This window comes from Mercenaria mercenaria, chromosome 10 (assembly GCF_021730395.1).
Source record: "Mercenaria mercenaria strain notata chromosome 10, MADL_Memer_1, whole genome shotgun sequence".
NCBI lineage: Eukaryota > Metazoa > Mollusca > Bivalvia > Venerida > Veneridae > Mercenaria > Mercenaria mercenaria.
In genome coordinates this window covers 33,480,865-33,494,464 of record NC_069370.1, presented here as the reverse complement: position 1 = coordinate 33,494,464, position 13,600 = coordinate 33,480,865, and the positions used below count along the sequence as shown (strand labels likewise).

General features: G+C 33.1%; 1 long non-coding RNA gene across 1 annotated transcript; it reads right to left on the bottom strand.

The window, feature by feature from the left end:
- Positions 1–11,092: 11,092 nt before the first annotated feature.
- Positions 11,093–12,624, bottom strand: LOC123560425 (uncharacterized). Its single transcript, XR_008365942.1, has 2 exons — positions 12,510–12,624; positions 11,093–11,891 (listed from the first exon to the last, which is right to left on the bottom strand). It is a non-coding gene; the product is annotated as an uncharacterized LOC123560425 (long non-coding RNA).
- Between the last annotated feature and the right edge of the window lie 976 nt (positions 12,625–13,600).

Genomic DNA, 13,600 nt, shown 5'->3' with positions numbered 1-13,600 from the left:
CATGAATATCAAGTTCATGAATAAAAATTCATGAAAACCAAAATTTATGTTTTATGAATTTCAATATTCATCAATTTGTTCATGAATAAATATTCATGAGAATCAAAATTTATGTTTCAGGAATTTCAATATTCATGAATTTGTTCATGAATTAAAATTCATGAGAATCAAAATTTATGTTTCATGAATTTCAATATTCATGAACTTGTTCATGTATTATTTTAAATTCAGGAACAAGTTCATGAATATTGAAATTCATGAAACATAAATTTTGACTCTCATGAATATTTATTCATGAGTTATTTCATGACTTTGTTCATGAATAAATTCATGAAGTTCATGAACCTTTTTCACAGGGGCAGTCCGTTCCATTTCATTTCAAACCACAGTCTGTGGTTCCCATATCTTGCCATCCAAATTAATTGCCTTATTTTTTCAGTTCACTTAGAGATAATCATCTTTAAGATATGTAAGTGCTTTTTTGCATTGTTTTAAAGAAAAGAAAATGATATTCAAATCACTGAACTTAGCGCAAATATCGGTTTAAAACCAATAATTACCGGTATGTTGTTAGTACCAGGTAGATAAATGGTTTATAGCGGTGGAAGAACAATTCATCAGATAATAGTTTGTACTGTTTTTCAAGGAATTTGTTTAATTTTTCAAAGTTTCTTTTTAAGAGTTTTACTTCAGTTTAGACCACAATTACTGTATGTGCTTGTGAACAGTTGTAGAAAATATTATAAGTCTTCTTATAAAACAATGCATTAGATAAGGGGTTTCACATTCTGAGTACATATGTTTTTATTGAAAAGGGGAAAATCTGGGTGAATTCGCCAGTTTCACAATAGATACACTACTTATTTGGCAGATGTGAAATAAGTACATGCACTTGTTAAAGGACGGGGCTTAAAGAAGCTGCATAAAAATGTTGGTTATTTGATCTTTTCAGGGAAAAATAAGTTTTCTAACACCACTTGCATTTGGTCTCCATTAAATGTTCATTAACATTAAGTCACTGTTAAATTTTGATTGGAAGGTAGGTGCATTTTCTTTCGGGTGGTGATCAAATATTCATGCATTAAGGCTTTCATTGCCGGACAGTTACATATTGTGTGTGTTTTTGTTAAACATAACATTGACAGGAAAATGTGTCATTTGATGATTTTCCAGCCTTTCTGGTACTAGAGGAAGAATCCAGGTGCCCGTCAGGCACGTAGGAAGCATTTTTAGAGTGGGGGCGGGAGGGCGGCACACATTTTGAAAGTCAGCCGACCTATAACAATTTTGGTTGTTAAAACATCAAAAACAACTACAAAAATGCAGGGCACAGCTAAAATTGACTCGTTGTCAAAAGATTGCTAAGAGAATTAACTTAATTGGTCAAATTATTGGGAGGGGGGGGGGGGGCTGTTCTTACGATCCCTCCATGCATGGTACAAGAGGAAAACATTAGGTGCCCCTCCATGCATAGTACTAGAGAAAGACCTCAAGTGCCTCTCCAGACATGGTATTAAAGGAAGCCCAGGTGCCCCTCCATGCATGGTACTAAAGGAAGACTCCAGATGCTCCAAAATGCATGGTACTAAAGGAAGACCTCAGGTGCCCCTCCATACATGGTTCTAAAGGAAGATCCCAGGTACCCCTCCATGCATTGTTTCAAGCACAACCATCCAACTAGATGGCTTCCTCACCCGAGAGTTCTGCACCACAAGCAAAGTTTCCAACCCGCAGGGGTGAGTTTAAACTCGAAACTCACTTTTCTTACTCGAAACTCACTCGAAATTCACTTTTTTAACTCAAAACTCACTACTCAAAAAACAAAGAAATCCTCAAATTTATTCGAGCTATAGAAAGTTCGAACCAACTGAATTTCAAATATAATTAGGTAAGCTTTCTAGAGAAACATGATGTACTACATATCTTACTTAGCAATTGACTAAAGAAAGTATGGAAATGATATGAATTACAGTTTTATGCTTATTAAAAAAAACACATTAATTGTATACCGTATGAAGATAGAGGTTTTATAAGGACCATAGGTCAAGAGCATAGCAGGCCGAGTTCGTGCAAATGAAGTTGAATGTACCATAAACCTTTATACCATGCACTCAACGCTTTTTATCCATAAAACCTTTTTTTATATATACTACAAGACGGATATAACAGTCAAAAACATGTTTTTACTGCGTTTTTGCCCCTAAAAACTAACCAAATCTGGGAGGTTAAGAAGTTTACTAACTAGAAAATTTTAATACAATATTCAAAAACACATCATAAAATGCATATATAGTATATTGCACATACTTTTTCAACTTAAAAAATCAATTAAAATCATCATTAATTACGTTGTAAAACTTCTAATCCCTTCTCTATAGCTGAATCCATTGTTAAAATATTCATTCCGCCTATGACTTCTTTTCTTATTATGCACTGTGCTATTAGATAAGACTTACTGGTATAAATAGTATAAATAGTTTACACATATTTATTTAATCTAACCAGTAAGAAGACTATTATAATAATTAATATGATTTCATTTAGGAATTATTGTTTTTACATAATTATGATTGAAGACAAAGGGCAATTCTGACCTTTTTATTTTTTTGGTGTATAATCAAAACTAGCCAGACTAAAATGAAAGACAAAATTAAACCTCAGCTCATGTGCTCACCACCTGTTAACTAAATGCTGATTAAGATCTCTATCCATAGGAGATATTTATTGCAGTGTGCCATTCTGTGTGATCGGTCAGCTAACGGTTTATCATGAGATATCGGTCACAAGCTCTGACCAGAGTTTACCAGACTACATAATCAGAGCCAAGACTGATGAAGTCAAAATATATACATTGTAAAAGAATTATTTTTTTTCTAAAAAAAAAAAAGATTATCTAGTCGGTAGCCAGACTATGTGACCACATGCAACAGCAGGTTCCGTTACATTCGTCTGTGCATCCTGTTTCTCTATTTCTTGTTACGTTGAATACATCTTCAAGACAGTAACACTGAAATAATAGATTGAGATGCCACAGATGAAAGTGTACATGTACGCATAGGTGTTCATTTCATATTAGTCTAAGACTGAAACCATTACAAAATTCAGAATTACACGAACGTTGGTACAGCATTTCTTAAAAATATTTATGCTATGACCACACACACCAATTGTAACGAATATCATCTTTGCACTGTTCACTGCATAATTATCTAAGTTTATTAAATCTTCTATGCATGTATCAGACATAAATTTGAGATAACTTCAAACACAATAAGTAACAATAAGGAAGAGAAATTCATTTTATGCATGCATAAAACCATTTTTTTCTGATCACAGTTACACACGTAATTTCATCGTTATACTCTATTTTAAAGAAATAATTAAAACTGAAGTACTTTCTTGAAAGAAGTACTTGATTCTGTTTTATTTTCTAAAGATAAGGGATTGCCTATGTTTTCTGTTTACGTCTAAGAAGTTTGTTGATGATAAATGGTATAATGCAACAACAACAACATGTTAAAGACAAACCGAACGGTTAAAATCTGATTGTGCTATTATTAAGATAATATATTTACTTTTCTATCATTTTACAGTTTATAGGTCAGAGACCACCAATAAAAAAAAGTACAGGGAACTTACTGGGAATGAGGTAAGTGTATACCTGGGAATAAAGTAGCATCTGTGCGTTCTGATTGGTCAGTCATGTAAACAAACCCAAGAAGTGATTTTTTTTTTCAAAATGGAATATTTTTACTGCATTTACAGTATTTCGTTATACATTTTGACAAAATTTGCTACATTTTATGTGTATTGAAAAAAAGTTTCATCAAATGAATTTCTCCCGCCATGACAACGATTTAAACAGGGGGTCATCTCAGTCACACGAAAATTACTTAAATAAAGTATCACTATTTATATGTTTTTCGTCCGATATTTTCGTGGAACTAAGATAGTTCTTGAAAAAAATGTGATTGGATATACATGTTTCGATATATGGAAGGCCGTACACGCCATAATGTTATAATGGAAGTCTATGGGAAAATAATTGGTGTTCTCTACCCTATATTAGAGCTAAAACGTGACTTTTGTCGAAAGCGATCACAGGTAATGTTAATGGTCACAAATCTGTTGCAGATGATGTAGAAAGACGTTTTCGTACAAAAGTAAGCGTGAATTTTGAATATTTTTTAAATTTTGGCCTCTTTGTTTGACAGGTGTGCCCATTTTTATCTGAGGTTTTGGACCAGAAAGGCTCATTTTTATGTCTGTAATGTCGGAAAATGATCAAAATCGGTAGACTTGATTTCTATTTCTTACGGAATGTATCATATTTAAGCTTACAAACAAAATCCTATGCCAATAACTTAAATTATCGCGAAAAAATGCAATAAAATGACGACAGTGTCTGAATCTGGGCCTGTAAATCGACAGGGGGTGACCTTAGTAAACTGTCTATATCTTTCTTAAAACTGAACATTTCTTGATGAAACTTTGTGAAACAATTGGTATTGGATTTTTCTTAACAATAACACTGTAAAATGGGAAAAATTGAAACGAAACATTCATCTAAAGCAATATGGCAAATTTGCATCCTTCAATAATATCAAGCGTCCCCGGTCCTTGTGACATAAACAAAAGTCTCTTAAGGGTGTTTCCCTTGTTGCCCTCTCTTCTGCAAAAGCAGTGAGTACATGCGTTTTAGGTTCTTAAGGATTGCATTAATATAAATATACAAGAACATTTTTGTGTTTTACATACATACATACCTTCTGTTTCCTCTGCGTATATTAGAGTTTTACCTGGCGGGGATAACTTTTATTTACACTGTCCTGCGACTTTAGAACATGGTTGGAGTAAGAGTGAGGTTAGGTGCATCATAAACCGGTTTAAGCTTCCTAGTGGTGATTTTGCCACTGGTGCCCCACTGTGTTCCTTTATTTGTTCGTTTAGTCCTTGTGTGTGTTGTTTTGTGTTTTGGTGTGTTTGCTTTGAGTAAGAGTGTGTCTGTGTTGGCCGCGTGCGCGTCCTGTGCTGAGTTAACGTTTGGGAGGCTACGTTTTAGGAAAGTGGATTTCCCTGTTGGTTTTTTATTCTTGTTTTTCTTTTCGAAAAAAAGAAATGCAGTAATTGAATAATAAATTTATAGCTAATAGAAATACATGCCTAAATTTAAAAAGGAGGTTATTCCAAACCCTGAATTATGTTACTAGTATCCAAAATAGTGTTAGATCATTAAAGGTTTTGTCTAAAAAGTAAAAAGGCACTGTCAAGGTTTTACCCGAGTTTTAGTCACCCGACAATAGTAACTTCTCCGCATTCGGGAAAGCAATGTCCTGGATCGCCTTTTTTAAAAAAATGCGGGTCAATATTGAATAAGTAACGATGCTCTGCTGTACGTATCCTGGAATTATTAGTTACATGCCAGGTAATATTATTATTAACATGAAATAAATGAACAAAATTTGAAATAATGCTATGTTTATAGTAAATAATAGGCCAAATTATACTCACCAAACAAGAATAATAATGCAAAACTTGCTTCAACCGTCGCTGTAAACTTCAAAAGAGTTATATGTATTGTATTCTATTGTACATTCTAAACACAATGTCGAGTTTTACCCATTTCTACGGATTTTCAAGCTCTATATTATAACGCAACGTTTGTATGTGTTTGTCGACTGTTTCTGAAAACTGTATCATAAAATTGAGGTTATTATTAATTTTTCAGAAACAAGATGGAATTAATCGCATTTCATTCAATATCTGTTTAATAGAATTCCACTTAAGCGGGCGTGTGGGATGTTTCATTTTCTATTATCTCTCACGAAAAGACTTATTCAAACCGAGTTTGATTTAGTTTTGCATGACTAAGAGATTTTCTTACAGACTTTATTCAACGTGTCTGCACAATACTGCAGTACTGAAACAATAGTCATTTTCAATGTACTTTGATCCACCTGTCAATAATGAACTGCACACTGCTTACAAATATATTCAAACACCCTCATTTTCTGATAATATCCCGGTCATACATCTTCTGATAGCTCTATACTCACATAAGTAACGTTATTTACACTTGGAAAGAGCTAATGGCAGCGTCATCCTTTGATGTCATCGGAATACATCCCTAGCCGTAATCGGACCACGTTGACATCTCCGTCGATACGTTAAATGTGCCTTTGCGACGTAAAAGATAACAATATTATTTCATTATTACGTTTAAGTTAACTCATTTTAACCCTTACCCTGCTAAATTTCTATAATAAACGTGTTCATCTTTAAATGTGAATAGTACCATTAACTGTTAAAAGGGGTGCATACCAAAAATATACTGACTGAATTGCGAACAGTGCAGACCATGATCAGACTGCCCGGATGTGCAGGCTGATCATGATCTGCACTTGCCGCAAAGGCAGAATCAATCGTGTCCAGCGTGGTGAGGGTTAAGTGTTTTTGTCTTAAAAGGCACAGAAGACAAAACATACTCGATAGCGTCAAATATATTGCATGCCCTCATTTTATTTCCCAACTACATGCCAATACTCGAAGATAAAAGACTTTATTGAATCAAACACTTTTTTAGAAGGCCACATGTATGGTCATTCTTTATTGATATCATTTAGCAATATTTACTAACATACTAAATATCATTACCAGCACAAATGTCTTCAATGCATATATTTTAAATATTCTTTTAAGTTATCAATTAGCATGACTTTACTTTATGTCAATTACTCGACCCGACATCGTTGACTGTCAATGGTGTATATTTATTGATGAATATAACATAAGATGTTGCTTAAATGTGTGATTGATTGCAAAGAGCTTTGATGCTTACATGTAGATTTTGCTGTTGGCTATGATGCGTTGTGACAACATAAATTAATTTCGTTTTAAAATTCATTCTCAAATTCTTGTTTAAGTGGAGATAACCCCTTTGTACTAAAACATGGAATATTCAAACTGTATCGAGAGTGTTAAGGCTACACGTCCGTTAACTGGACAAACAACATATATTCCTATTTGAATCCAAGTGAAATAAACATTTTTTCAAATGATAGCTTTAATATAGTGTGGTCACCTGATATTTATACCGTGCTATAAAAAGTCTAGACAACAGAATTATGTCACCATGAACTCAGGAATTTAACTAAATTTATGTGAGATTTGTTAGGCAAAAAGTTATTATTTACAAGTTTTTATTTTTCAACATGGTATTGGACATAACGAGAAATGTTAGTACACTTTTAGCAGTTAAAAGTTAGTTCATTTCAAATGTAAACAAACATTATAAACTCCACCCAACATTTTGTATGAGAAGTGTTTCTTGTACTATGTCAACTGGAACTTTAACCGCCTGTTGAGTAATCACAAATATTCATACCATTCTAGAGAGGGTGGACTTAAGGATTGGGAGTATGGGAGTGGTTAAGTGAGGGAGGTTGGGGACGGGGGAGGGCAATGTCCAGGCTTGATCCAGGATTAGGCCTAGGTCACCTGTGCCCCAGTCAAGTCGGCTGAAAAGTAACTTATACTCATCAAAGTTGCAGGGGGAATAGATTTGCAAAATATTGATGTTAAGTGAGTTTTAGGGAGAAACTGCATGATTCCAAAGAAACTTTATAGGGGAAAGGGGGCTCGAAACAGCCCAAGTTAAAAAAAGATCTCTGAGAAAATGGTCAACATTTTCAGTACTGTACTAAATGCCAAAGTTACAGCTGATGCACAAAGTTAAATTGGCATTACAAGGACCTTTTCGCATGAACATTTTCTAATCTGAAACCAATTATGAATATTCTGTCAATATGTGTATGTTTATATTTGTGTTTAAGCTTTTAGATAATTCTAAAAAGAATGAACACTTAGCATTTTGCTTTTGTTAAATATGGCTTTGATATCTGACGTCAGAATGTTTTTTTTCAATAGCAATTAGTTTTGTAATGGTGAAAACAACTAAACACGGCCATGCTGAAAGATGAATTATACCAAAATGCTGCGAGCTTCCACTAACATTGTCCGTTCTCTAAATTGAGCACTTATTATTCAACGTTCAAGAAACTTTGTTACAATGTTTCTTGGTATCTTATCACGGAAAGATTTTGTTGTCAGTGGAATTATCCCATTGGCTCTGGAGTTACTGCCCATGAATTACTAAAACTTGCAAAAACTGACAGTGTCAATTTTTACTTAGGTATTTTTTATCAAATGTTCACCAACCTGGACATAATTATTATGAACATCATATCTCTGACAAATTCAAAAACCAGGTAGATACTCCCAGTCGCCTTTGTGTTATGACCCTGTTATAACAAAATCGCAAACTTGGTAGTACCCATCGTTAATAACTTAAGCAGATGATATCCAATCTTCACCAAACTTAGTCATAATGTTTATGGGCATGTTATATTTTTGACCAAGTTCAATAACCAATGGTATATTCCTTGTCGCACTGGAATGGCTCTGGAATTAGTCGACTTTGAGGAAACAGACATCTTGTCTGCTCAATAAGAAAAGTATATTAAAGTCAAAGGAATTGGAGGTAACTCAAATCTAAAAATGCTGAGGAATATAAGAAACAACACACAAAAAACTAAGAAGTACAAAAATGAGATTTAAACAACACGAAATTATCTTGAATCATTATATCACAGGGATATAACAAGCAAATTTTATGAAAGACAATTAAACACACATTTCTGTCGGGATCTTACTCTACGTGATTGACCTTTTTATCTCGGACAAAGTATATGAAACGCGGAAATGTCCTGCCATTTTTATTATCTTTTATTAGTCTGCAAATAAAGATTTTGAGAAGTCCTTCATTTATATCATGCTGTATATTTATATGTTATATCATTTTTAAAGAGAACTGAAATTTATATCCTTTTATTTGTTTACTGTCTGTTTGTATTGACAGAATGAGCAATTATGAATATAAAGATCACTGCAACTTACTGGCATTTCCTGAACTTTTTGTTACATGCTCAAATCTAGAATCAGGCAGTACTAAGTAGCCGAAACAAACTTTGCATCTATTTCTTTACCTCATAAATAAATGAATTACAAGAAAAAGACAATTTTAAACACCAGATTCTTTGATCTTAAATTTGTTCTTAAACTTGCCAGATCCAAAACGGGAAACATCATCAAGTGAATGAAGCTTTGTACAATAACACCTTCCCGATGTCTTTTAAGTGATCTCAGTATTAACACTTTCAAGGATACATACAGACTTGCAACTGTGTTGTTTGTCGGTTTCAAAACTTGTACGCCGAGCTACTCAGCCACTGTTAGTTGACACTATCATGTTTATACGTCCGTTTTTGAAAAACGGATGCATTATGTGATGGCGCTTGCGTCTGTCAGTCCGTCCGTCCTTTCGTCGTAATACGTGTCCGGAGCATAACTTGAGACGATGTGAAGTGACTGGCTCTGTAGGTCACAGATCAAGGTCACGTATTGAGCTAAAAGGTCAAAACTGTCCATCATATTTTGTGCCCCGAGCATATCTAAATAGCCATGCAAGACATTGGTTTAACAGTATTTATTTTCGAATACAATTAGTACATACATGCATATATACAGTGAGATACATATGAGCAAATTATACATACGATTAGAAAACAAGTCTACGAAAAAGACTTATATGAATTCGTTTCCTTATGTGTGTAAAGTTTAATGGTGTTGCTCTGAAATTGAAGTATATTTGTTTGTATTTATGAGATAACATATGGGATTTTCGATGTGGGAAAGATAAAAGAAAAAGAGATGAACAATGAAAGGAAAGGAAGTGAGATTTGCTGCATTCAACAATCGCCCAAAGGCACCCAATTTGTCCACGACTCGACAATGCAAACATTTTAATAAGCATTCATGTCGTGAAACGTCGTATGGCAACGATGTATTATTGGACATGCAAGGAGAAGAGCACGTCATTATTTTCAGGTTGGCTTACATTTTCAGAACCATAAATGAGATTTTGAAAGGTTATTGAGCAAGGTAAATTGGAAAATATTGTTTGTCTATATGTGTTATAAATAAGACATACTAATAGAAAATGGTTCGCTGTTTCAATCTCTCCACATATGCAGTGCGGGCTATCTACAACTGATTTTCTGAATAGATCATATTTCAAGGAGCTGCATTCTAGACGAAGACGGCCATCTAGCATTTGTCCAAGTATGCTCCCGATAAGAAAGTGTGGGGGTGGAGGAAGGTGGGGGGGGGGGGGGGGGGGGGGGGGGGAGGGTTAACTGTGACAATTCGTATTTAGTTTACGCTTGAATTCATTTAGAGTAAATGAACGCGTTCAAAACGCGGATGACGGAAGGAAGGACCTCGCCATAGTGTTGGCTTTCAAACTAGGAGGATTTAGACTAATCTACTAATTTTACAGCGTTAGATTTCACTTTCTTGCGCAAATTACGGTAAGCCAGTCTAAAATAGCCCAATGCGCAGGCGCACAAGTAAGTTTTGAAATCCTCTAAGACGAAAATGGTTGTTCATATAAAATAAAGAAATATAGAGTAATACTATTGTTATAAATGTTGGAAACTGTTCACTTATCAACAAGATAGATATATAGATATATATTTACTATTCTTTGTTCGCAGTATTCAAAGATATGCATATGAATTGAATCACATTTAAATGTATTTCGCTAAAATCAATGAATTTATTGTTTAACTAGCGGGTTCGTTTTCCCCGTTCGGAAGATCTGCCGGAATGAGAAGAGTTCTGTCGGAGATGTTAATCACGTGATCAAAACAAGGTGGCAATTCGACATATAAACTTTACAAACTGAGTAATAAACTAGAACAAATAAAATGTTCAGAATTTCTTTTTCAGGTAGCACATTAACAATAACATAATAAAGATTAATCATGTTACATGTATGTCGGAAAATAGCTTGTATTAGCTAATGTTTACATGTTCGTTATAACCGACGCTAAATAAAGATTATCTTATCTTAATAAAAAAATCTCTGAATAAAATACATTAGAAAAAAAGAATGATATTTTTTCACTTCCGGCAAACGTCCCCAAACGAAAAAAAAAGTGGAAACAAAACAAACAAAACACTAATACTATACTGTGTTTTGATGATGTTTTATTAGTATAGCAAATGACATGCAAATGAGGTAACAAAACACTAACAAAACATTGCTAACGAAATACCAACAAAACATGATATGCAAATTATGTTACAGGTTTATACAAAACACTAACAGAATACTTTATGTTTTGTTAGTGTTTCATTATATGTGCTAAAGAAAACACTAACAAAACACTGCTAACAAAATACTAATAAAACATATGATATGCAAAAGAGCTAGGTTACAATTTTAAACAAAACACTAACAAAATATTTTATGTTTTTTTAGTGTTTCATTACATTTGCTGAAAAAATACCATAAACAAAACATTATTTACATGCATGAAACAAATTTATATATGAGCCGTGCCAGGTGAAAACCAACATAGTTGCTTTGCGACCAGCCTGCGCATCTGCGCGATCTGGTCAGGATCCATGCTATTCGCTTTCAAATGCTATTGCAACCAGAGAAACCATTAGCGAACAGCATGGATCCTAACCGGACTGCGCGGATGCCAGAAAAAGTACACACACAATATGGTGCTAAAATGTCACCATTTTCTACTCAGTTCAAAAGTCATTGAAGTATATCAATATTTTCTACTTTTTTGCCATGTTTTTTTTTCAAAAATCTTCTGATGTGTAGTCAGTGTAAGATATGCTATTACTTTCAACTGAATGTCACTATTGGTTGAGAAATTTTCTGTAAATGTTAGCCATCATCAGTGTAAAATGCCACAGTTTTTCACTAACCGCCACAAAGCCATCATTTGCCGCCATTCGTCTCGCTGCAAAACCTGTAGATATAACAAACCAAGAGATATTAAACCATAAAAGCAGTTTCTTCATTAGTTTTTTTCCTTTGTTTATAGTTTCAAAATTAAATTAATATCATACACGGTAATTTTTGGTATTCAAAATTAGTGCATCTTAAATATGATACAGGAAACACTGCAGATTTAAGCAAGTAATAATTATAACATTGCTTGTTATATTTTCAAGAAACTGTATTTTTTTTAATTTGATTTAGGTTCCAAAGATGGCAGACAGATATTCAATGTTTTGGGGTAGTGATTAATAGGTTGGACTTATGCATTGCTATTACCTTTACCATATTGTATAAATAGTAACTTAGTTCAATTTTTACCATTTACCTCCACTAACACCTCAAGTTATGTTGACTGTCATGTGATCACTTAATTTGGTAGTTTTAATTATTATATATATTGATTTGGACTTGATATAAAGGAGATATATTAAACCTGCCATGAGTTTAATATATGGAAATAAGTTTTAAAATTGATCCATTAAGTCATGTTCGGGGAAAATTTTTCAATTGCCCACATTCAATCAAACATACAACTATGGTAGTGTGTACATGTATATATAGTAATATATAATGCCAGTATACTTACATGTTTTTGAACTGCTGGATTCATTAAGTCTTCTTTGAACACAATACGTTGATTAGGTCCCAATTCATTCATGTGTGCCATACTTAATATACACATGTATATGGTGCTATACCTGAAAATAGATTTATTTTAAAACTTAAAATGTTCATAAAAAATTTGGTTTATTATTGGGTATGTCAATGACCTAATATTTAAACTGTATACATTGTGATGAAAAGGGGGCAAAAAAAATGTAAATGTATAGCAAATAGAGGGTTAAATTAGTCTTTATTCTTATTACTTTATACTCTTTAATAGATTAAAAGAATTATCTGGATGAACATGATTAAATTAATAAATTTGAGTATTTTGGAGAAGTTATTCATATGTTATGTTTTAAATTAATTACCCCAGTCTTATAAAATAAACAATATAGTCATCTATAACAACAAGTAAATAATCCATAATCAATTCTTTTTGTTAAAAATAATTTACATTTACCTTAATATAAATGTGCGCAACACCAATAGACTAATTAATAAGTAAAAACAGGTTAAAAATACTGTTTTAAAGCAAAATTTTATTCTCTAAATTTACAGACTGAAGTAACAGTGCCATGGTAAGCATACTAGCTTGTAGCATTGTTTATTACCCTGTAATTGGGGAGATAACTCTACTGGTTTAATTTTTTTGTCTCCGTTGAATAATTTCATTTTAAAATATCCACTTTTCCTTTTAGTAAACTAAAAGCATGATAAACTAGAAAATACAGCTGCTTAATAGTTGCATAACAAAAGCATATGAACAAAACTATATGTGAAGCAAACGTCATTTGTGAAAGCTACCCAAACAAAAAGTAAACAACCTGCTTCCAGTTTGAATCCATGATTTACTAGTTACAGGTAATCTAGATTACTGTTGGAAAATGAATAAATTATATTGACTCACCATTTGTATTCTTTTCATTACTCTTAAACTTCCATGTTAAATATAAACTGCACGTAGTAAACAAAGAGCTATATAAATAAACTTCTTTGTAGTGAAATAACTCAATCCACTCTATCCTGCTCTCAAAGAACTTCCTGTTTAGATTTGAAATTTTAATATTCTTG